General features: G+C 43.9%; 1 protein-coding gene and 1 long non-coding RNA gene across 3 annotated transcripts in view; one reads left to right on the top strand and one right to left on the bottom strand.

Annotated features, from left to right (window-relative positions):
- The window catches only part of SEMA6D (semaphorin 6D), a 438,832-nt gene that overhangs the window by 216,037 nt on the left and 196,245 nt on the right, over positions 1-26,550 (bottom strand). The gene's annotated exons all lie outside the window — the stretch shown is intronic.
- On the top strand, positions 3,058-3,362 carry LOC310664056. Its single transcript, XR_014504768.1, has 2 exons — positions 3,058-3,120; positions 3,155-3,362. It is a non-coding gene; the product is annotated as an uncharacterized lncRNA (long non-coding RNA).

The raw sequence follows: 26,550 nt of genomic DNA, 5'->3' as shown, positions 1-26,550 counted from the left end.
AGTGAGAATCATAACTACTTTGGGAATTTAAACACGTGTATTCTACATCCAACTCAATATGGTAGGCATTACAATGAATACAGTCAATAATAATAATAATAATAATTTATTATTTGTACCCCGCCCATCTGGCTGGGTTTCCCCAGCCACTCTGGGCGGCTTCCAACAAAGATAAAAAATACACTAAAATGTCACATATTAAAAACTTCCCTGAACAGGGCTGCCTTCAGATGTCTTCTGAATGTCAGGTAGTTGTTTATCGCTTTGACATCTGATGGGAGGGCATTCCACAGGGCGGGCGCCACTATCGAGAAGGCCTCTGCCTGGTTCCCTGTAACTTGGCCTCTCGCAGTGAGGGAACCGCCAGAAGGCCCTCGGAGCTGGACCTCAGTGTCCGGGCAGAACGATGGGGGTGGAGACGCTCCTTCAGATATACTGGACTGAGGCCGTTTAGGGCTTTAAAGGTCAGCACTAACACTTTGAATTGTGCTCGGAAACGTGCTGGGAGCCAATGCAGTCAAGAAGGAATGGAAGTGCTTGAATGATTATTTAGAAAGACAAGGTTCTATTGTAATAATTTGGCTGTGTCTAGGATGACCTCGTGAATGGAAAAGGGGAAAAACACACACACACACATACACAAATACACACACAAATATCAATATATTAAGATGAAAATAATACTGAAATACAGATATGAAATGTGAAAGGAAGTGTTGTGAGAGTGATGGAAGTCTATTACTATTATTATTTTGCAAAATAATGTTTATTGTATTGAAATATTACACTTTTCTTTATTCTTTTACTGTCTACTTTTCTTTATTTTTCTTTTTTCTTTATATTATTCTTTATGTATGGCTTGTTATTGATGTATTTACTTTGCAATAAAAATTCTTTTTTTAAAAAAGGTAGGCATTACAATAGCTCATGAGTTTGGAATAGTAACTAACAACACCTTTGCTGTTTCTCCTCAATTTCTCCTTGGCATTGGGTAAGTTTCTTTTTCTTTTCTTTTTTAACCTACAGAAACCTTATTAATTTGGATATTTGATGACATGGCTTCAGTTATTACAGCACCAATACTAGTCAAGAAGGGGACATTTCTATATATATAAAATTCAGGCAATGAAGAACCAAATGAGCCACTTGCAATAACAGAATTGTGTTCATTTTCCATCTCCCGAGGAATAAGGCATTAAGTTTAATATTTTAATTCAGTGTGGAATGGATCGACTTCAAGCCCTGAAAGTAATTCCATACCCCTTTCTAAGACTGGCTGCATATTCTTGTGAGAATTCTTGTCATTTGCAAGAGGTAACAAAAAAAAAAAGCAAAAAAGCTATATATTGAAATTACACAGCGACCCCAATTGCTTCCCCCTTTGCAATGATGGTGGGCAAACTATTTCTTTGCATTCATTGCTCTCCTCCTGATAAATCCAACAGAGACCTTATTTGCATTCAGACTGCCTAAGATTTAATAACACACTGATGGACAAAAGAGAGATTAGGCGGCATGAATGTCCATCTTGCAGAAATGTGTGTGGTAATGAACCACTGGTGTTTCCTATGTAGGTTTACGGGGGTTACAGATAGAAGGCGGGATTCAAAGTAGCCTATTAGAGATTAATTACAAGGCAAGTGCATTCAGTTATATGTCAAACCAGATTTGGATGGCCATCCCATGAAATTACCCACAAATGCCTCTTTGTACCCTTTCTAAATCTCTGCCTAGGTAATTTGTGAACAAATCATCTAATTTTATTCTACATGTCCTGCTTTATTTGGTCATGGGTTGTTTTTGTAATTTAAAAATACACATACCGGAACAAGTTTCAGGGCTCCTGCACTTTGAATGAAGCTAACGACTGCATGTCAGTCCTGTTGCAACAGTCCAAAAGGCAGAGTCACAGGTTTGTGGTTGTGATGCGGCTGTAGCTCAGTGTCAGAACAGATGCTTTGCGTTCAGAAGGGCCCACATTAAATCCCTGGCATCTCCCAAAAAGGATCAGGAAGCACGGGGTGGTGGTGGGGAAGAACTCCCTCTGTCTAAGACCGTGAGAAAGTATCACCATCACCATCATTATCATCATCAACAACAACAACGTAACACAATATTTAAACCAGCTGGAACAATTTACAATCCAAATAATACACTGGGTCTTAGAAACAAGTATCTAAGGTGTCAAAGGCTAGGGTAAAGAGACGTGTCTTCAGCATATGGCAGCTATACAAGGAAGGTATCAGGTTCAGGAAGGGAAGGGAAATCCACAACTTAGGGGCTGCCACAGAGAAGGCCCTCTGCTGAGCTACCACCTCTTGAACTTCCAGGTGGCAGGGTACCTCTTTTGCCAATCATAACACACAGGGCTTTTTGACAACCAGAACTTGCTGGGGCTGAGTTCCAGCACCTCTCAGGTAGGTGCCATTGCCATTATAAGAGAACAAGGGAGGCGTTCATGGTGAATTCTGGCACCTCTTTTTCAAGAAAAATAGCACTGGTAACACACAAGAAGGATTATAGCAGGCATCCCCAAAGTCAGCCCTCCAGATGTTTTGGCACTACAGCTCCCATCATCCCTGACCACTGGTCCTGTTAGCTAGGGATGATGGGAGTTGTAGTCCCAAAACATCTGGAGGGCTGACTTTGGGGATGCCTGGATTATAGGGAAGGAAGAACCATTTTCAAGATATCTTTTAGCAGTCATTTAAACAGAGCAGACGGAGTCCAAAGTGAAAATTATGGCAACACTTTAATAAGCAAACTGAACAAACTTGAGTCGAAGCAGACGGAGTCCAGGGAGAAAATTAGACTCAACAGAACAGTATATAACTTGGCACACCTTCTATAAATACAGGAAGCGGACTTAATTATGGTTAATTGAGGGGGGGATCCCCCCCCTGTATCTCTATGATGGTGGACATTTCCTTCCTGAGTAACGTAGTCCAGAGACTGGTGGCCAATCAACTCCAGTCACTCTTGAATGAAACTGTTTTTTCTAGATCCATTTCTGTTGGGCCTCAGACACGGCTTTGTGGCCGAAACAGTCTTGGATGCTGTTATATACTAACCTTGGATCCTAGAACAATAGGCAAGTAGGATCCTAGAATGCAACAAATGGTTGGCTTGCAGGAGAAGACCAATCAGGCTCCAGGAAGAAGTTAATCAGTCTATTAGGCTGGTAGGATCGTAGAATGCAACAACTGATTGGCCTGCAGGAAAAGACCAATCAGGCTCCAGGAGGGAAGCAGAATCAGCCAATCAGACGGGACTCATTGTGTAAATAATGTATATAAAAGCCTGAGGTTTGGGGGGCAATTCAGTCACTGTTTTACAAGCTGCAATAAAGAGCATGAAATCACTACAGGACTCAGAGTATATTTCAGATGCCCTTTGCTGAGAGACAGACAGGGAGAAAGTGGTTCTACTGATTCTTTTGGACCTCTCAGTGGCTTTTGATCCTTTCTGGATGGGCTCTCTGAGAGGAGTATGGTTCTGCTCCTACTTAGTGGAGGGCATCCCAGAAGCTGGTCCTGGAAAACTGCTGCTTGGCAGGTATGCCTTGGGGTTCCACGGGGTTCTATCCTTTCTCCCATGGTGCCTAGCATCTAATGTAGAACCATTTTTCACCCCCAAGGGCAGGGGTCAGCAAACTTTTTCAGCAGGGGGCCGGTCCACTGTCCCTCAGATCTTGTGGGGGGCCGGACTATATTTTTTTGGGGGGAAATGAACGAATTCCTATGCCCCACAAATAACCCAGAGATGCATTTTAAATAAAAGCACACATTCTACTCATGTAAAAACACGCTGATTCCCGGACTGACCGCGGGCCAGATTTAGAAGAAGAAGGAGGAGGAGGAGGGGGAGGAGCAGGGGGAGGAGGAGTTTGGATTTGATATCCTGCTTTATCACTACCCTAAGGAGTCTCAAAGCAGCTAACAATCTCCTTTACCTTCCTCCCCCACAACAAACACTCTGTGAGGTGAGTGGGGCTGAGAGGCTTCAGAGAAGTGTGACTAGCCCAAGGTCACCCAGCAGCTGCATGTGGAGGAGTGGGGAATCAAACCCGGTTCACCAGATTACGAGTCCACCGCTCTTAACCACTACACCACCTCCGGGCCTTAGTTTGCCTACCCATGCTCAACGGCTTCTTCCCTTCTTCCAGTCTACAATGACTGGTAGCAGCTCTCCTGGGTTTCAGACACGGTTTTCTCCTGGCCTTACCTGGAGATTGAATTTGGGACCTTCTGCATGCAAGGCAGTAGATAAATAGGTACTGCTCCGGCGGGAAGGTAAACGGCGTTTTCGTGCGCTGCTCTGGTTCGCCAGAAGCGGATTAGTCATGCTGGCCATGTGACCTGGAAGCTGTACGCTGGCTCCCTCAGCCAATAAAGCGAGATGAGTGCCGCAACCCCAGAGTCAGCCATGACTGGACCTAATGGTCAGTGGTCCCTTTACCTTTACATGCAAGGCAGAGGCTCTACATCTCGGACACAGCCCTTCCATTCCCCTCTGCAGCTCCCCACACCACTTCCTACACTGTTTCAAAGGGCAGACCAACATCCTGGAGCATATGACAGGGCAAGAAGACTGCAGAGAAAAAAGGGGAATCAGTGAGAATAGCCTTCCATGCGTGGAAACTCATGGAAGCCTGTGCTGGACCAAATAGCCTCCCATTAGTGGAGAGGCTCAGTTCGATACAACTCCATAAATGCATGCACTTGCAGCATTGTTCTGTTCTGAAATGGCTGCTACCTCCCGTCTGTCCCGAGGGAGAGTGCAATTTAGGAATGTAAACAAATAAATTAAAAGTTGCAGACAAAGCCTAGAATTATAATCATGCTTACTCATAAGGAAGACATACTGACCTAATCATGAATAAGTGGATTTAAGATTAACTCGGCTATAATCTTGCAAAGCTGCTCAGAGAGAGATTATTCACCTAGAAATATAGCAGTCATATTGGAGCAAAACACAACAGCCCAAAAGTCTGCAGCAAGTGGGGAGGCATACAAAATTAAGTCGCTTGCAGAAGTTCTGCAAGGACCGTAGCTCAGTGGTACAGCCTCAGATTGTTATAAGAATTCTAAGGTCTCAAATATAAATGTTCATAAATGCACAAGGCAAACACATTGGTGATAAGCATCACGTGTCTGAAATAGTAGAGGAGAACAATCCTGAAGCCATTTTGACTCTCCCAAATCGACCTCACACATTTCTCTGCAAGGAGGAAGGAAATGGGAAAGCCTCCCCATTCTCTTTTTGCTTACAATAGGAGTATAGCATCTAGGAGGGCCGTTTCATCTAGCGAAGCAAGCCCTTAGGGAAATCTAGGAGTATAGCATCTAGATCAAGGGAAGTAATAGTGCCACTGTATTCTGCTCTGGTCAGACCTCACCTGGAGTACTGTGTCCAGTTCTGGGCACCACAGTTCAAGAAGGACATTGACAAACTGGAACGTGTCCAGAGGAGGGCAACCAAAATGGTCAAAGGCCTGGAAACGATGCCTTATGAGGAACGGCTAAGGGAGCTGGGCATGTTTAGCCTGGAGAAGAGGAGGTTAAGGGGTGATATGATAGCCATGTTCAAATATATGAAAGGATGTCACATAGAGGAGGGAGAAAGGTTGTTTTCTGCTGCTCCAGAGAAGCGGACACGGAGCAATGGATCCAAACTACAAGAAAGAAGCTTCCACCTAAACATTAGGAAGAACTTCCTGACAGTAAGAGCTGTTCGACAGTGGAATTTGCTGCCAAGGAGTGTGGTGGAGTCTCCTTCTTTGGAGGTCTTTAAGCAGAGGCTTGACAACCATATGTCAGGAGTGCTCTGATGGTGTTTCCTGCTTGGCAGGGGGTTGGACTCGATGGCCCTTGTGGTCTCTTCCAGCTCTATGATTCTATGATTCTACAAATCCTGTCTTAAGGGTGTATTTGTGTATGAATAGGGTGAGCCTGTGACCTGGATTCAGGAGCTGAAGTATTATCCATCACAAAAGAATGGCCAGGCTGCCCAGGTAATGCAATCAGTGACCATTGTCAGGTATTCTGGCAAACAGGATATCTGCTGTGGACCGCCTCCTTCTGTGATGTATGAATGATGTTTTAGGGGGGTGGTCTTGGGCTACAGGGTGGGCAATTTCAAAAGTCTATATAAGGGCTTGCACACCATTGTTCAGGGTTCTCCTCCCTCCTGTGTGTGGTGAGTGGGGTCCCTGTTTCAACAGTTTAATAAAGATCAGGCTTACTAGCCACTTTGCTTCTCAATATACTCTGGTTGGCCTCTGTTATTTTCTCCTATCGACAGGGAACCCACTTAAGGACTAAATCTTCTTTGGCAATCACTCGTAGCTGAGTAAGATTGTCTTCCATAAACACGATTTTAACATAAGGTTACCAGATGTCCCCATTTCCTGGGGACAGTCCCCAGATTTACAAATCAGTCCCCATACAAAATCCATTGAAGTTGAAAAGTGTCCCTGGATTCATTGAAAAAAATCTGGTAACCTTATTTTAACAATGAGTCCGTAAGTGACTGTGGAGGCCAATTCTGGATCCACACATCCTTCCACAGTGGGAACACGGGTTTCCGGGCGGGAGTTGATCGTGGTGAGGGTTTGCCAAGCGTGCCTTCCTCCTAGCACATTTCTCCCTTGCATCCTGAGTTCGAATGTCTTCAAAGCCCACGCCACCTTTGGTAAAGGCTGTTCTCCAATTACAGCGCTCACAGGCAAGTGTTTCCCAATTGTTGGTGTTTATACTACATTTAATACAGTTTAATAAAGATTAGGCTTACTAGCCGCTTTGCTTCTCAATATACACTGGTTGGCCTCTGTTATTTTCTCCTACCAACAGGGAACCCACTTAAGGACTCTATATGGGCTCTTGGATACGCCATAAGGGAAAAGGAGCAGTTTTCCCCCTCATAACAAATTCATTTCCTGGCATCTCCAGGTATGCCTGGGAAAGATACCTTCCCAAATCTTTTCCCTGGAAAGCTGCTGCCTATCAGTGCTGACAATACAGTGGTACCTCAGGTTACATACACTTCAGGTTACAGACTCCGCTAACCCAGAAATAGTACCTCGGGTTAAGAACTTTGCTTCATGAGGAGAACAGAAATCGCGCTCTGGCGGCGTGGCAGCAGCAGGAGGCCCCATTAGCTAAAGTGGTACCTCAGGTTAAGAACAGTTTCAGGTTAAGAACGGACCTCCAGAACGAATTAAGTACTTAACCCGAGGTACCACTGTACTGAGATAAATGGGGGAGAGGTAATGGCCTTGCTTCAAATCTTCCTCTGTAATTTAATGAATCACATTTGGCTCTGGACATCCATCAATCAATGCCTGGATGTGCTTGTGTGCACAGTGGTACCTTGGGTTAAGAACTTAATTCGTTCTGGAGGTCCGTTCTTAACCTGAAACTGTTCTTAACCTGAGGTACCACTTTATCTAATGGGGCCTCCCGCCGCCGCTGTGCCACCGCCACATGATTTCTGTTCTCAACCCGAAGCAAAGTTCTTAACCTGAAGCACTATTTCTGGGTTAGCAGAGTCTGTAACCTGAAGCATCTATAACCCGAGGTACCACTGTAATGTTAATCTATAGGGAAAGCAAGGAGATGTGAACTGAACTACACCCTCTGTCTTCACATTTATCATACATCTCGTCTTCAGCGAGAGCTGGGCCCCCAGATTAGGCAGCATTGGGGAAGAACAAAACCGTCCCTTCTGTCTCCTGCCACAACTGCCTAGGAAGTAATTCTTTCTATAATGGCAGAATTTACTGGTAAAGTATAATATAAAAGCCAAATTAGGGCCAGCTTCTCCCTTGTTCTGCAAATGAGCAGTGAAAGAGAGAGAGAGAGAAATGTTCGGGTTTGCCTCACAGTACAGCAGCTAAGGAAGTCTGAAAGCCCACCACAAATGCATCCTGGCAGTTAAAACCAAATCATGGACTAAGTTAATTCAAATGCCAAAGCCTGCTTTTATGACCTTGTTTTTGTTGCTCTCTGCAAAGCAGTTTTACTCTCAATCCATCCTGGAAATGTCTCAGACTAATAAGGCTACACAGAAGCTAATAATGTTTTGTTTCTTTAAATGCTACTCTGGAAATCTCCAAAGATACACCCAATTCTCAAATTTGCTTCTAACCTTTATTCCTACTTCTGATTTGACGTGTGTGTGTGTGTGTGTGTTTTCCTCATGGGGTATTCGTGTTAGAAATCTCACCCCCAGCCCCTTAGACCAAAGTTTTCAAGTGAAGATATTATGGGCTGCTGAGGAGGGGAATATCACACGTTCCAATCTCTTCCCAATATTCCTGAATCCTCAATGGAAGAAGACCAATTAGTCCTCTCTAGAATGCGCATCTCCTTTCAGAGCAATCAAAGCAGCCAAAGAACACCACTTAAAGCCTCATTTTCCAGTTAATAAAGATGATTGGCTCTACTCTATCATGTGTTTATGTGCAAAGTTTAAACTCAAAATGAACCAAACCCCAGAACCAAACACAACTTTGTCTGCATCAAACTGTCTACAGTCCTAAAGCAGGAGTAACCAATATGGTGCCCCTCAGAGTTTGTTGGACTACAACTCTCATCATCCCTTCCTATATAAACTTGTTTTTAACTTTTACATCTATCAACAAGTTTAATGCATACTTTATACTCTTTTGTAAAGTGCTTGGGTTTTATTTACCAACTAAACAGCACACAACTTCTGTTAAATAAATAATAATAATAACCTATTTTCACCAGACACCTAAAATGGCTTAAGAAATAAATTCCCTTAAGTAAGCTTGAGACAGACCTGAAGTCATTTAAATGTCTAATTCTGAGTGTACTTATGCCTATAGTAATGTTTACCATCTGCCTGACTCAGCCTGTTGAGGTAATTGCAGCCCTATAAATAGGCTCACATATGCTACACATATTTGGACCTGAACGGCAACAGGCCTGTGAAACAACTGGAAATAATATGCGATATGACTTCAGTGAGGACTGAGGACAGCTGGAGAGAGTTCTGGGGGTTCTTTGCCTATTGCCCAACTTTGTGCTAAATCCTGCAGGCACAGAGAGAGAAGAGGGCAATGGTTTTGTTGACAGACACAATATTACTGGGTTCTTTCCGAATGTGTGCGCTGCCTACTAGATCAGACTTAGGCCCATGCAGTGAGTTTTAATAGTTCTCTGAGCTACAGGCTAGCACCATGTTGCCTCACAGGGAAGTTTGTAAAAATGAAGAGATGCGTAGTATTTTTAGGTCAGTGGGGTTTATATATAAATACTCCCCTTCATCCTGTCCAGATATTCTGGTCTCTCCAGTGTGTATGTCTGGGGGTGTGTGGTTGAAGTTTGTAGCAGAACTAGTCTGAGGCTGATTGACCAGTGTTCATGTGTTAGAAGTAACCTGATGCTGATTGGCTAGTGCTCATATGACAGAAGCAGCCTGACACTGATTGGCTAGTTCCATGATGTCACCGAGAAATCCCCATAGCAGTCATGCACTGAAAAAAAAAATCTTACTTTTTTTAATGTGAAGAAACTCTACATAATCGTATAAACTTATATGTGCCTCTCTCTCTCTTTCTCCCTCTCTCCGAAGTAGGTAGGGATGTGGGAGAAGTCTAGTTTGGTTTGCAATTGACTGTGAACATACCTAATTTGAGCTGACCAAAACAAATGCAATGTAGTGAAATGCAGCTATGCTTCAAAATTCACAGAACTCTAAATTCTGCAGCACACTTCAATCAAGTAATGTGTACAAAAATTCATGTACTAGAGTGTGCATACAAATAATGAAAATAACATAAAATGAATTATCTTAGGGGAAATAGCTTGCGCAAACGTGCATATTAGGAGAAATGCAAACTAAGGACACAGGTTTGCAGTTGAGTGCATTTGCACAGTTAAAGCTTTTGTGCCGGCTACACTGTTTCCTGGAGATGTCTGATTTGGTGACAGTGACACACACTTTGGACTCACTATGGCTGATGGAGTAACAAAGAGTTCTGGAGTGCCTTCCCATCAGATATCAAGGAGATAAAGAACTACACAGCTTTCAGAAGACATCTGAAGGCCAACCTGTATTGAGAAGTTTTTAATGTTTGACGTCTTATTATGTTTTTATATGTGCTGGAAGCCGCCCAGAGTGGCTGGGGAAACCCAGCCAGGTGGGTGGAGTATAAATAATAAAATTATTGTTGTTGTTGTTACATTACATCTATATTCATTTGAAGTTATTTCTTGGAATCCATACCCACAGCTGAGGTTACCAGTTACACATTTATTATTATTATTATTATTATTATTATTATTATTATTATTATTAGAATTTACATGCCATTTCCTGCCCCCACCATGATAGTTCAGAGCAGCTTTCAAGATACAAAATGGAACAACCATCACATATATATAACAACTAAAATTATCTGAGAAAAGCTTAGCAAGCAGGCCGCAAATAACGATAATAACAATCTTGGAAGACAGCTGACGGAAGCTGTCAAACAGTTGTCAAAGGGGGAGGGGAGAGAGAATTTGGCTAACTTCTGTTTATATTATCTGGAGAGACTCAGGGCCTATCTGTACTATACATATAAAGCAATATCATATCATTTTAAACAGTTAGGGCTTGCCGCTTACAATCCTGGCAATTGTTAAGGGCGCTGAGAGTTGTTAGGAGACTCCCATTTCCCACACAGAGCTACAATTTTCAGAGTGGTTTAGCAATCAATCCCAGGATTCTTAAGGGAGAGGCATGACTATCTAAAGTGACATGATACTGTTTTAAATGTATAGTGCAGATTGGTCCACAAGCACCCTAACTGGTTGATGCTCTCAAATGTAGATAAGTATGTGATCTTGGGCTTTCCTCGTTGGGAGGTTGCTCTAGCCCACTGGTCATTTCAACGGCTTTCCCCCCTGCACCTCAATGTCATTTCCAATTTGAAACCAAAGGTAAACAAACTGTCTTTGTAGGTTATAGCAAATGCAAGTACCTGACATGTTGGGACAGCACTTGGTGGGTCAGGTGAGTGTGTGTGTCCTTTTTGGACCAGTTCAAAAGTGCAATGTGGTAAAAGAAAAGAAACAGTAAAATAAATAGCTGCTTGATAGACTAAATGATCGTGTTGCAGACATTTATAAGGATGATGGAAGACAGGGAGCTTTTTAATAGCTTGGGAATTTGCTCATTTCCTTTACAGAAGAAGGTATGAGTTGCTGATAAACCAGTCCTCTTGGACTTACCTGGTTCCTTTCTGATCAAATTTCAATGTTAACCAGTAACTTTCGCCCTGTGAGGACAGGATGGCGCTTTGGGCAATGCATGATAGTCAAATTCGGGGGTTTCTCTTTCCAAGAAAGGAAATACAGAGGAATTGGAGTGCTATCAAAGTGAGGAACACTTCCTGTTCTATAAGCTGGAGTTACATGTGCTGGAAATATGGGAGGGGTGAGGAACTCTGGTGATAAACACTAAAAGCACCATTAAGAACATCTGGAAAGTTAAAATGGCCAACCATAATTTCACATTTGCTATGGAGGCTTTCCTAGGGTTGACTGTTCCACCCAATTTTATCCCATTGATTGACATTTTGTTTTGAATTTCTGGTACTGCTGAAAATGATGTCCTTGTTTTACATGCAAAATCTTTTATTTGTTTATTTGTTAAGAATACTTACGATCCACTTCAGAGCCTTGGAAGCTTTGTAAAGCAGCTTACGGAAGAATCTCACACTCAAGCCAGGAAGAGAAATAACATGGTTTTCTTATGGTGCCAGAATTATTCAGGTGGCATTTCTTGCCCTTATCATTGGGCTTCCCTAGTGTTAATGGCAGAAGACCCCCTGCTTGATCTAACACAGCTTTCTGTTCTCACAGTGGCCTACCAGTTCCCACCAGGAAGCCCATAAACAGAATGTGAGTGCAGAAGCACTCCCTACACTTGTGACTCTCTGCAGCCATCAGGGCTGGGCCACCCATGAGACAAGATGAGGCAACTGCCTCGGGTGGCAGGATCCATAGGGGCAGCAGATTCTGAGGTAGATCATCATCCTTTCCCTGTTCCCTATGTAGAACTTCATGTTCTACATGAGCACACACACAGATGGATAGATCAGATGCTTTTCCTTCAAGATGTCATGGTCCGGTTCACGGGTGATCGAAGTCCCACCAGGGGACATTAGGACCGGGGGCAAGATGGCAGGGTGGGAGCAGGAACGGGGGTCCAGAAGCCAGGAGTCAGGAAGCCAAGAGTCCAAGGGCCAGGAAGCAAGCAGTCAACGAAGTCAGGGGTCCGAGGATCAAGAAGCAAGGAGTCAAGAAGTCGAGGTTCAAGGATCAGGAAGCAAGAAGCCCAAGGCAGGAAGCGTGTTGCTGTGGCAAAGAGCTGAAGGGAAATGCTGACCTTATATCCCTTCCCGGCTCTTGCCACCAGGTGCTGTGAGTTACCAATCGGCCTCACCTGTGAGGCCGCGCCTTGCCTCTTCAGAACAAACTTAGGAGGGCCCAGTCCTGCAAAGTCTTATTGGTCACAGAGCCTGGCTCCTGCACGCACACCTGACACAAGAGCTGAGTGAGTTTCAGCTAGTCAGCCTCAACTCCTTTACCTCAGAGGTCATAGCTGGTGCTTAAGGCACAGGCTAAAGGTCAATGAGAGAGCTGAATAAAATTATGTATGGCATGCAGAAAGTGGATAGAGGCATATTTTTCTCCCTCTCATAATACTTCATGGGCATACAAAGAAGCTGAACATTGGAAGATTCCGTAGGGATGAAGTACTTCTTCACTCAGGACTATGGAAATTACTCCTACAGGAGGCAGGGATGTCCACCATCTTGGAAGACTTCAAAGGAAGATTAGAAAAATTCATAAAGGATTCAGCTGTCAATGGCTACTATCCATGATATCTATGCTCAGTCTCCACTGTGAGAGGCAGCATGCCTCCATATACTAGCTGCCAAGGCTGGCCCAATGCATTTTGGAACCTGAGGCAAACCACAAAATGGTGCCTCCCTCCCCGCCACATTTCCACATCAATTTGCCATTTCTTAAAACACATCCTCATGAAGATTCATCAGCATGTTAGTGCAAATATCTCATAAAATACACTGCGATTTTCCCTAATATACACATTTTTGCAAAACAATTTTCCCTGATAAAATGCATTCTTGTATGCTGTTTTCACCCTGGTATCTTCTTCTTTGGTGATCACTCGTAATCAAGTAAGATTGTCTTCCATAAACATGGTTTTAACAATGAGTCTGTAAGTGACTTTGGAGGCCAATTCTGGATCCATACGTCCTTCCACAGTGGGGGTATTGGTTTCTGGGCGGGAGTTGATCACAGTGTGGATTTGCCAAGTGTGCCTTCCTCTTAGCACGTTTCTCCCTTCCGTCCTGAGTTCGAGTGTCTTCAAAGCCCATGACACCTTTGGTAAAGGCTGTTCTCCAACTGGAACACTCGCAGGCCAGTGTTTCCCAATTGTTGGTGTTTATACTACATTTTTTTAGATTTGCCTTGAGAGAGTCTTTAAACCTCTTTTGTTAACCACCAGCATTACACTTTCCATTTTTAAGTTTGGAATAGAGTAGTTGCTTTGGAAGACGATAATCAGGCATCCGCAGAACATGACCAGTCCAACGAAGTTGATGTTGAAGAATCATTGCTTCAACACTGGTGATATTTGCTTCTTCCAGTACAGTGGTACCTCGGGTTACATACGCTTCAGGTTACATATGCTTCAGGTTACAGACTCCGCTAACCCAGAAACAGTGCTTCAGGTTAAGAACTTTGCTTCAGGATAAGAACAGAAATCATGCTCTGGCGGCACGGAGGCAGCAGGAGGCCCCATTAGCTAAATTGGTGTTTCAGGTTAAGAACAGTTTCAGGTTAAGAACGGACCTCCAGAATGAATTAAGTACTTAACCCGAGGTACACTGGTATTAGGTCGCCTGTCTTCCCAAGCGATGTGTAAGATTTTTCGGAGACACCATTGATGGAATCTTTCGAGGAGTTGGAGATGGCTTTTATAAGTGGTCCATGTTTCACAAGCATACAGTAAGGTTGGTAGTACTAAAGCTTTGTAAACAAGCATTTTGGTTTCCCGTTCACACGGTATTTGGCTGGGTAACTGCTTAGCAAAATCCAGAGACGTGAATCTCAAAGGGTGGCTGTGTTTCAGTTAGTATATTGTTTCAGAGAGTATGAATTAGGTAAGTTCACCTTTATATGCAAACTGAATTGATTATCTTTCCCCATCCTTAGCAGTGGGACACGAGTGGGCATTTGTCCTGGTGCCATTCAATCCTGGTACCCGCCCTGCTGGATTCCCAAAGCACCATGTAGGGGTCAGAAATGCTTGCGGAATGGTGTTTCATCCAATTCCAGGTTGTGCCTGACATCTGAACAGCCAACCTGATTGCCAAAACTCAAATGTTGCATTGTGCTCCACACAGATGTTAATTACAGAGCAGAGCAAATGTAGCCAAGAAAGGAAGTTTTGCTGCTGACTTCAGTTGGCGTCAGTGTGAGATGTGTGTTGACTCAATTGTGTGCGGATGTGAAATATTAGTATGTAAGCTGGAAAGCCAGCAGGGGCATATAATGGAAAATTGCTGGTTGTTCCCTGGCCATTTGATTATTTTTTTCCTTCACACTTGATCCTTACATTGGTGGTCCTCAGAGACTCAGTTTATTTCAGGCCAAATACAAAGTGTGTCTATAAAATATATATTGATTACTTTAACAAGCTCATTAAATTTGATTGTCCTCCGTTAAGACCCTTTGCTTGTTCTCTCTCACCACCCTCTGGAGCTGAAAGACACCTTTTATGCTAAACGAAAGGCACCTTGCAACCACCTCTCAGTTTCATTATGTAAATGTATGATGGAACGTGGGTTTTGGGTTTCAGAATTCAAAACACAGCCACTAGCTACAAGCCTCTTTTTGTGTTCGCGCTGCGGGGAGGCGTATACACAGCCTGACACTTTCTTACACAGCCATAAACTTGTTTTACTGCTCATAAAGAAATTCAGATGTGAAACACAGGCCATAGAGAGGGCTTAATGCCTCTAGAAGTCAGTAATGGATTTGCACTGCCAACTGCTACAAGCCCAGTAGTTGGGAAAGATGAAAACGTCCACATTTTACCAGGGATGGTGGTCAATGGTTTGCAAGCAAAATTGCCGAAAACGCAAGATGGAGATTCTATACTGCTTGGATCAGGGATGGGGGACCATCCCTGATCCAAAATCCCAGATGTTGCTGGGATTTCAATTGGCATCAGGCCTGGCCATCATTGCCAATGCTCAAGATAAAGGCAGTTGCATTCAAACAACATATGATCTAAATCATCCCTGGCCTAGAACATGAAGCCTACCAATGTCCTTTATCCATCTGTTATCCATTTGTGAGACCTTTTTGCACCATGGCAGTCAGGTTAGAGATATAGTGGTACCTCGGTTTCGAACGTCTCCATTGACTAAACGTTTCAGAACTCGAACACCATAAACCCGGAAGGAAATGCTTCGGTTTTTGAACATGCCTCGGAAGTCGAACAGAAAACGCAGCTTCCGGAGAGTACAAGACCCTGAAGCCTAGCTGTCGGCTATTGAGTTTCAGTTTTCGAACGTTTCGGAACTCGAACAGTCTTCCGTAACGGATTACCTTCAAAAAACGAGGTACCACTGTAGTTATTTCAGTAAGGCTTTTGACAAAGTCTCCCATGATATCCTTGCAGCAAAGCTGGTAAATGTGGGCTGGCCCAAACCCAAACAGCACTCATTAATGTTTCCTCGTCACCCTGGAAAAAACTGACAAGTGGGATGCTGCAGGGTTCTGTACTGGGCCTGTCGTTGTTCAACAGTTTTTATAAACAAGTTGGAGGAAGGAATTAAGGGCAGGGGTGTCCAAAAAATCTTTCAAAGGGGGCCAGATTTGATGAAGTGAACATGCATGAGGGCCGACCAAAGTTGTTGGCCTTTTTTTAGAACCATGAGAAGGAACTGCCTGTGGGGGCCGGATTAAACTGACAGGTGTGCCGGATTAGGCCCCCAAGACAGACTTTGGACATGCCTGAATTAAGGGGATGCTCCTCAAATTTGCAGACAACACAAAACGGCACAAATATAAGATGGGGAACACTTGGCTTACTAGCAGAACTTTTGGAAAGGATCTAAGGTTCTTAGTAGATCCCAAGCTCAACATAAGTCAACAGTGTGATGCAGCAGCAAAAAAGGCTAATGCTATTCTAAGCTGCATCAACCAAAGTATAGTGTCAAGATCAAGGGAAGTAATAGTACTGCTCCATTCTACTTTGGTCAGACAACACCTGCACAAAACTAATATTTTCATTTATTGCTCTGCCCACTTTTGCCTCCAGACCTGCCCTCCACTGGCACATGACTCCTGAAAGGTCACCCAGAAGGGGATGTGGCCCCTGGGCTGTAAAGATTCTGCACCCCTACATTAAAGCACTTAGCCTCCTGAGGGCAGTTTGAAAGCTGCAGCAGGTTCAGGATACTGCCAAAGTGTTTAATTTTACCCACAATCCTCTTCATGTGGCCCTGTGGTCTGCATCACTGAAGACACAAATTCAGACATTGGTCATCAAAACTACACAACTATTTCAGCTGAGAAAAAGTCACTGAGTAACTCATAAGTAGGGACGCGGTTAGTGCTGTGGTCTAAACCACTGAGCTTTGGGCTTGCTGATCAGAAGGTTGGCGGTTTGAATTCCCACGACGGGGTGAGCTCCCGTTGCTCAGTCCCTGCTTCTGCCAACCCAGCAGTTCAAAAGCACATCAGAGTGCAAGTAGATAAATAGGTACCACTCCGGCGGGAAGGTAAATGGCATTTCCGTGCGCTGCTCTGGTTCGCCAGAAGCGGCTTAGTCATGCTGGCCACATGACCCGGAAGCTGTACGCCGGCTCCCTCGGCCAATAAAGCGAGATGAGCGCTGCAACCCCAGAGTCGGTCACAACTGGACCTAATGGTCAGGGATCCCTTTACCTTTACCTTTAACTCGTAAGTACAGCATCTTATGGTATTTTAGGACAAGAAGAGAAGAAGAAGAAGAAATACAGTTGCAATAGAAGTATGCTGAATGATACAGAAGGCAACCATTGTTGGTGAAAGCCAACGGCAGCTGTTTGTTGTGAAAAGAAGTTGCATTAACTGGTCTGCAGCCAAATGGTCTATTACTAAATTACAGAAATGATCCACACAGCTAATATTAAACAAAACAAACAAACTTCAAAAGGAACGCTCTGAGCACCTGTCAGGTTTGCTGTCTGCAAATTTAATGTTGCTCAGGATTTCTTCCAGGACATTTGCAAACTCTTTTTGCAACCCCTCGTCCAGTTGTTTCCCAGTCAGCAAAGACAGTCTGCTGCAGACGTTTTCACTTCCTTGGCTACTGCTGAATTTCACACACTCCATCCAACTTGAATGGAAAGACCAAAGTTACATTACTAGACTACTGAAGCCACTGAAGCAGACTCATTGCTCCTTGTGGTACTCCATTCACCAGTGTGGTGTAGTGGTTAAGAGCGGTAGACTTGTAATCTGGTGAACCGGGTTCGCTTCCCCGCTCCTCCACATGCAGCTGCTGGGTGACCTTGGGCTAGTCACACTTCTTTGAAGTCTCTCAGCCCCACTCACCTCACAGAGTGTTTGTTGTGGGGGAGGAAGGGAAAGGAGAATGTTAGCTGCTTTGAGACTCCTTCGGGTAGTGATAAAGCGCAATATCAAATCCAAACTCCTCTCCTCCTCCTCCTCCTCCTCCTCCTCCTCCTCCTCTTCTTCTTCTTCTTCTTCATCATCATCTTTTTGCAGCCATTTCTTACTGGAATGAAGATGCTGCTGCAGTCGTCACCAAGCCAACCTAATAGCCAAAAGTCCATGGGGACTGCAGGTTGTTAGAATCAAACTCCTAAGCCCCACCCAGTTCCCAAATATCTGGTATCATCCACTGACTTGCTTCAATATCACTGGTCAACAACAAATTTGTTGTCTGTGTTTTTTTCAGTTGATTTAGGACAAATCTGATGCGCTGAATCCAAAAATCACATTGGTTTTGCTCAATCAGGTCAAGTTTTTGAGCTATGACCACATGTCATTTTTTTACGTTTTTGTTCACATGTACGTTTGTGTGGAGCATTTTAGAAGTTGGTGGGGGTAAAATGCCATGTCGAATAATTGTTTTGATTGGAAATAATTATTTTAATGACAAGAAATATTCAGGTCCAATAGTTCTGGGTGATTATGTCGAAAAGGGATCAGTTTGAAGTCATAAAACCTCGAAATCTTCCATAAATTGGTGCACTGTTGATGTGACTGGAATCAACAGAAAGAACCAGCCTCAAGTATCCTGATCTTCAATCAGCACGTCATCCTGTAGCTCATTGTGATGAAATTCCAGTGCCTATCTTCAGAGAACTTCCTGACATTAGTGACGAAGATGCCTCCAGTGTTGAAGGACATGAAGAAGAAGAAGTGGTTCTTGAAGATGATGTTCCACATCCATTTTCCCAAAAGGAGTTGAATGATCTACTTCGCGACCTCAGCTTGTCAAAGGACTCTGCCAAACTGTTGGCATCCAGATTGAAGGAAAAAAACCTCCTCTCTGACAGTGCTCGCATCAGCTTCTTCCGCAACAGGCATCAAGAGTACCTCCGTTTTTTCTCGGAAGAGAAGGACTTGGTGTACTGTGCAGATATTGCGCAGCTTCTGCTCAAGCTTGGAGTGCCACAGTACGAACCCAAAGATTGGAGACTGTTCATTGACAGCAGCAAGCAATCACTGAAATGTGTTCTGCTACACAACGGCAACCAGTTTGCCCCTATACCCCTGGCTCACTCGACTACACTGAAGGAGAACTATGAAACAGTGGTATGTGCTGGAGAAAATTGGTTATGATCAGCATAAGTGGTTTATTTGTGTTGACCTGAAGATGGTGAACGTTTTGTTGGGACAACAGTCTGGCTTCACCAAGTACCCATGTTTTCTGTGCATGGGGGTTGTAGGGACCGTGCTCAGCATTACACGAAGAAGGACTGGCCTGTGCGGGAGGAATTGGTGCCTTGCAAAGAAAGGAACGTCACCAACGACCCTCTGGTGGACACAGACAGAATACTCTTCCCACCGCTGCACATCAACGGCTTAATCAAGCAATTCACCAAGGCTCTGGACAAGGATGATGACTGCTTCACTTACTTGTGCCAGGCTTTTCCAGGATTGACCATGGAGGAGTTGAAAGCTGGCATCTTTGACAGTCCTCAGATCCATCAGCTCATCAGAGATCTAGAGTTCGGAAACTCAATGAACGAAGTGGAACTTGAAGCGTGGAAGGCATTTGTTCTGGTAGTGAAGAACTTTCTTGGCAACAATAAGGCCAGAAACTACGCAGAACTTGTCAACAACATGCTGACTGCTTTCAGAAACCTGGGCTGCAACATGAGCATCAAGATGCACTACCTATTTTCACATATGGACCGGTTTCCTGAGAACCTGGGTTCAATGAGTGACGAGCAGGGGGAGAGATTCCATCAGGACAAGAAAGAGATGGAGACCAGGTATCAGGGTCGCTGGGACACAGTCATGATGTCTGACTACTGTTGGACTCTGAAGAGAGACCTCTGCCGCTGAGTACTCCAGGAGTTCCAAGAAATGAAAGTTCAAGCCCTGAAGTTTGAAAAAATGGTGAAGCAACATGCAATTTACATGTACTTACCTTTATCAATGCCCACTATTCAGTTTACAGTAAACCTGACCTGATGGAGAGAAACGGATGCCAATTCCTGATTCAGCAGTGCAAAAATACCCTAAATCAGTTGTAGAAATCTAGACAACATTCAAAAAGTAAAAAATTGTTGCCCAGTGTATTCAATAGGCTGGCTGGGCTGGCGGTATGGATCCTGATGTCTCAAAGGTAGGACTGCCTACCTGTCAACCACCTGATGTCAGGTGACCCATTTTAAACAACTTGGAACCTTGGACATATATGGGACAAGATGATCCTCATAGGTAAAGTGGCCCCAACGAGGAGATATTGTGGATGACCAAGCAGCCCACTGATGGGATCAAGCATTCAGGGTTGAGCATGTTTTCCCTTCCCCTTAAACCTTCCCTCATATCTTGCTTCTCTAATACTCCAGTCTTCAAACTCTGATCTTTTATTGGCACGCAGGCTGCTCAAGATGCTATAGTTAAAGGTTGTGTCAGCACTTTTACTATAAAACCCATTTATGAGAGGTTTATAATGCGAGCTATAAAAGCACACTCTGAGATGAAAGGTGCTGCACAGAAAGTCTCAGGCTGGTTCCCCCCCTCCCACTTTTGGCTTTCCAGGAAAGAAAAAAAAACCCAACCGCACAAAAACCTTCCACATAAATTGGTTTTGCTATTTTAAGATTATATGAGCATTTTTTTTTATTTAAAAAAGCCAAGCTCACTTATTTAATGCACTTTTATTTGAATAGATCAGAACCAGCAAGTTCAGAAATCAGATGGCTTTTATTTATTTTTATTTATTTTTTAAAAAAGCAAATGAAATAAGACCCACAGTCCTGGCTTGAGATCTGTAATCGGATTAGCGGTGATGCTTAGAAACTTTCATCAGCTGAAGAGGGCCAGGGGGAATTTGCAGAAAGCAAAAAATAGCAACAAGCAGAGGATGGCAACTACTTGCTTTCCTGGAGGGTCATTTTGAGACTGTCTGACAGAGTGTCAGGTCATGTATCCACAGCAATGACTAGAGAGGAGGAATGACTGCTAAGAAGAGCACAGAGACAAGAAACACCATAATGCGTCTACAGCAGCACAACCAGTCGCCTTCATCTGCCCCAGCTGTAACAAAACATGCCTCTCCCATATCGGTCTTTGCAGCCACAAGCAGATGCTGTAATCCTCCAACAGTTTGACTACACCACCAAAGGCTTACCCCACCATTGCCTCCTGAGATGGACGGATGCCAACATTTTGAGAACCAAGTGAGGGTTGGCAAGCTGGCACCTCCTCTACACAAGACCTGAAGTGACCTGAACTTTGGTTCCCACAAACCAGCTTTCTAGTCTTTGGTGTCTTCCAGAAACTTTGGACTATTACCATTCCTGACCACTAGCTGTGCAGTCTGGGTCTGATGAGAGTTGTAATCAAACAAATACCTGGAGGGGATCAGCCTGGCAAAGGTTGCTCTAAGCTGTTTCACATTGCTTAGAAATCATTGTACAAGTCATACCTCTTGTTACGTTTGGTTCAGTTACGTTCTTTCAGGATACATCCTGCGGTGACCCGGAAGTAACGGAATGGGTTACTTCCGGGTTTCGCTGCTTGCGCATGCGCAGACACTCAAAATGACGTCATGCGCATGTGCAGAAGCAGCGAAATACGGCACGCAGATGCGGGTTGTATTCTGCTCAGGTTGCGAATGGGGCTTTGGAACGGATCCTGTTCGCAACCAGAGGTACCACTGTAGTTAAGTGACATATAAATTGTTTAAATAAAATAAATAAATACACCCTCTTAATGAAGTAAAAACAGTCCCATCACAGATCAAATACTGTGGCCAGAACTTTCATTCATCTCAAACCAGTGCCACCTTTCCTGATTCAAGATATTTTGCTGGCTGGGGGTAAATGACAATTTGCCTTCACATTGCACACTGAATCTTACTTCAGACATTAGTGACAGGACAATAACAGTGGTCCTCCATCACCTGCGAGGGCTGGCTTAATCTAAAGAACTGAATAAACACTGTAGCCCTACTTAAAAGACATGATCTTTCTCTTTGCTAATATTCCCAGCTAATGATGGGAAGTAAATACTTTGGCCGCCACCCACCAGAGTGATGGACACACTTGAACTCTTTGAAATCACTCTGGGCTGGATTGTGGCAATCATCTCTGGTACGTAAAATACCAACTTGCATCCTTTGGGGCTGAGAATATCATGGATAAGAAAACAAAACGAAGGCATGTAAAATAAAACGAGTGTGTGCATTTGTGTCTCCACTCTATATTTTTCAATTTTCAGTTTCACAAAGTTTGCCTTAGTTCAAAAGTTTGGGCCAGCCCAAGCTTCTAGCTGGATTGAACTGAAACTCAGCGTGAAGCCTGGAGGCTGCACAAGTTGTTTTCTAAATGATGTTTATTCGGCCTTATAGCAGTGCCTGTTTATCTTCATTCATGCCCTGGTTGCATATTTGCAAATAAAAGCAAATACTACAAAGGCAGCAAAAGCCTCTCATCTAAACGAAACCGAACTTGGTGGCATTCCCAGTGGAACTCCTCACCAGTCATGGAATTGGGGATACATAGCAAAGTGTAACTGCAGTCTTCCCCAACGTGGTGCCCTCTGGATATTTTGGCCTCTTATTGCATGTGGAGGTCCCCAAGCCACCCCTCAAATAATTCACAAATCACACGTAATTTTAGTTTAAGGTTTTTGGCACTATTTTGGCCACAACTTTATTAAAATACAAATTCTGTGAGTGGTTGCTTAGGCATTGGTTATGACTATCTGTCCTCCCGCCTGGGACAGAACTGACTATCTGAACTCCCTCAGAAGCCAGTGAAGGGAAAGCAATATTGGGGATAATAATAATAATAATAATAATAATAATAATAATAATAATAATTTATTATTTGTACCCCACCCATCTGGCTGGGTTTCCCCATCCACTCTGGGCGGCTTCCAACAAAGATGAAAAATACACTAAAATGTCACATTTTAGTGTGACTGAACAGGGCTGCCTTCAGATGTCTTCTGAATGTCAGGTAGTTGTTTATCGCTTTGACATCTGATGGGAGGGCGTTCCACAGGGTGGGCGCCACTACCAGAAGGCTCTCTGCCTGGTTCCCTGTAACTTGGCCTCTCGCAGTGAGGGAACTGCCAGAAGGCCCTCGGAGCTGGACCTCAGTGTCCGGCAGAACGATGGGGGTGGAGACGCTCCTTCAGATATACTGGATCAGTTGAGCTGAGCAACAGTCCCTCACCACTCACCCAACCAGCTCCCCAAGGCTTGCCGGCCCTGGTCCCATTTCAGGGATTGGACGAAATCGTAGCAAACCCCAGGATTCCTTTAATGGAATTCCCTTCCAGCACCATTGGAGGGCCTCCACCACCAATTTTTAGAACCAATGCCTAACCGCAACCTTACAAGTTGTGACGAATTGCTAAGGAGTAGGCAAAAAACCAAGTGGCACCAGCCAATCAGCCAAATGGATAAAATTCCTACTAGGCCCCTGGCCCAACGGCAGACGACCCCATGACAGGCACAGCAAGGTCAACCGAATCACAAGGCGGGCAGGCGGGTGATCCAAAGCACTCTGCGAAAGAGGAAGCAAAAGCAATGTGCCCCCATATTTATAGCCTTTGGTCCCACCCACCCAATTTGAAACATTCAATTTGCCCCAGCAACCCGGTCAGCCAATCGTTGCTTCAGGCAATAACCATTAACCTGCCTGGCAACAGAGGGTTGGCCTGGCGGCCCCCACCGCAACACGTGCTCTCATTTAGGGAGAACACACTTTGGCCTCACCGAACATACACAATGATTAGGGATTATGGGAGTTGCGGTTCTCCAATGGGTTGGGGAAAACAGTTGTTTTGTTTAGAAGAAGTCAATGCATGTTGCATTTGAAGAAGAGGAGGGTTTATAGCAGGGGTAGGAATCCTTTCTCAGCCTGAGGGCTGCCTTTCCTTTCTGGAGAACCTACTGAGGGCCACATGCCAAAGGTAGATGGCACCAGAGGGAAAACTTTCTCAGGAATGAAGTCTGAGGAACTCCTATAAAACTTCCATAGTTTAAATATGTGCTCTTTGGCCTTATTCAGATGTAATTCCCTTTGGGACAATGCCCTTTTTATGGGTTTTATACAATATTAGACCTACTTAAAGGTAAAGGTAAAGGGACCCCTGACCATTAGGTCCAGTCGTGACCGACTCTGGGGTTGTGGCGCTCATCTCGTTTTACAGGCCGAGGGAGCCGGCGTACAGCTTCCATGTCATGTGGCCACATAACTAAGCTGCTTCTGGCAAACCAGAGCAGCGCACGGAAACGCCGTTTACCTTCCCGCCGGAGGGGTACCTATTTATCTACTTGCACTTTGACGTGCTTTTGAACTGCTAGGTTGGCAGGAGCAGGGACCGAGCAACGGGAGCTCACCCCGTCGCAGGGATTTGAACCGCTGACCTTCTGATCAGCAATTCCTAAGCTCTGTGGTTTAACCCACAGCACCACCCGCATCCCTTTTATTAGACCTACTTACAATAGATCTATTGTAATGAATGGATCTACATTAGCTGTGTCCATTAATTTCAATGGTGCTACTCTGAGCAAAACTGAGTTGGAAACAACCCTATGTACTTCGTTTTTTCTGTGATATTTTACAGAAACTTTTTTTTAAAGGCCTGCTTGCTATACATCTCTTTTTAAACAAAGTTCTGTTAGATTCAATTTCTTCTTGAAGAGGACTTTGCCTTCCTACTCAGAAAAAGAGAAAAAAAGAAAAAGAAACAAAATAAAAATAAAGGAAATGTGTCAAATTCTTTGAATGTCTTTCAATAGCTGAATGCTATTTCTATGAGAAATCATTCCTAATTACTACTCTCTCTAAAAGCCTGTAACAGACAAGTCACAATCAGGACAACAGTTTCTTTATTTATATATCTATATATATTAAAAATTCTCTTGCAATGCAAATAAGTGTGGTGTTCTAACTTATTTTACTCGTTAAAGAAAAAGTCATTATTGCTTTAAGCTGTAAAGCTTCAAAATATAAGAATTAAAAGAAAGAAAATCGATCTTGTCCTTTACTAACGTTCTTAGCTACTGGGGAAAAATAAAATGTGTATACATGCACACATACACATACACAAACACACACACACTCATCATGCCTTCCATCCTTCTGAGTTACATTTAAAATTCTATTAGTGTGCTGTTGGAAGAATGTCATACATTTCTAGAAGCAGAAACTGAATTAATTTTTATAGATCTTATTGTTCCCCCCTCCATTCTGCTTTGTCCCCTTTTCAACTCCCAATGTTTGTAATGCTGTCTTAGAAACTTGGAAATATAATTTTCTTCCTCCTGATATTGTCTTTTTCCATTAGGCAAACATTGATTGTTTTCTCCCCTGTGTTTTGAATGGAGATAGAATTAACACACCAACAAAACCCTTTTTTCACACAAGTTTACGTAATGAGTTCCTAAGAAAAGTTATAATCAACTTCAAAACATTTGCTTTTGTTTAGTTGTTCTGAAAGGCCACAATTTGACCTGCAAAGGACTGACTGTGGCAAAGCTACGGCAGGAGAGGCAAACCAAGGATTGAAATGTGATTATTAGACTATGCACAGAGACTTTCAATTGTGAAGCAGAAGACAATACACAGAGTCTTCCATGTTTTACTCAAATTTAACCTTTTTTCTGCCAAACTGCTTTGTTATGCATTATGCCTGTGCAATGGTTAAAAGGAGACTTAACTATGGATGTCCACGCAGGCAAGCCATTATTGGTGAACAGCCTGCAAGTTGGAATCAAAAATCTTCATCTGATGCATGTTTGCAAACCAAGGTTTATGACAGCTATACTTTGATGTGTTGTCTGAATGGATGAACCACAGTTGCAGCCAATACGCCACAACAGACATGAGAGAGATCTTATTGAACTCAGTCCTGAGAGGATGGAAATCGAAGCAGACACTCAATTTTAAACCATGGCTTGCCCTGCTGCATGCTTGAAGCTCAAGCCTCTTGGGTTCAAAAGGGTTTCAATCCTAAACTGTGGTTAATGCCGACTATGGTTTCACATGATGTCAGAACGAAGCTGTAATGGTTCTAGGGGTTGCTCGTGCGTAAGTTGCCGCCACTCCTGGCTAGGTTACCTGGTTGAACCCTTTCTGTCTGGACAGCCTCAGGTTTCGTGGCTGCCTCAGTCGCTGGCAGAATCCGTCAGTGGGCGTTTCTTGAACCTCTTCCAGCATAAAAGCTGTTTGATGCCCAGTCTTCTCCTAGTCTCCCTGCGCGGAAGTCTTCTGCGCAGAGTGGGTGTGGGCAGCGGAGTACCCGTACTTTCTCCGCTGGTCTCCGGCGAGGAGTCCTAGAGCCACCTCTCCGATTCCCCCATCTGCCCCCCCTTCTCCACTGGTGTTACGCTGATTTCCTTCCCCAGCGGATGGGCTGCCTCTCTCCCTACTGGGACCCTCTCCAGCATCCCTCTGGAGCCTTCTCTCTGCCTCCAGCTCCGATGGCAGTTCCCTGACAGAAGCCATTGGCATTTTTAATTTCTACTGCTAGGGTCCAGAGCTTTAAAAAATCCCAAAGCTTGAGAAATAAAAATACACATGTCCTCAGTAGTCTCTTGCATGCCTGAAAAGTATGGAGTTATATTACCATTAGAAGATTGTCTACATTCCCTGGTTGCTGTTTGTATTTCAGACAATCACCATATGCAGATAAGACAATGTTGGCAGTTTCTGAATTTGGGACATTTTATGGTGACACTGCATATACAACTAACATATGACTGTGTGCTTATATGTGTACAGTA

The sequence above is a fragment of the Podarcis tiliguerta genome (assembly GCF_965153285.1).
Source record: "Podarcis tiliguerta genome assembly, chromosome: 14".
In the NCBI taxonomy this organism is placed as follows: domain Eukaryota; kingdom Metazoa; phylum Chordata; class Lepidosauria; order Squamata; family Lacertidae; genus Podarcis; species Podarcis tiliguerta.
This window is presented reverse-complemented; position numbering and strand designations above follow the sequence as displayed.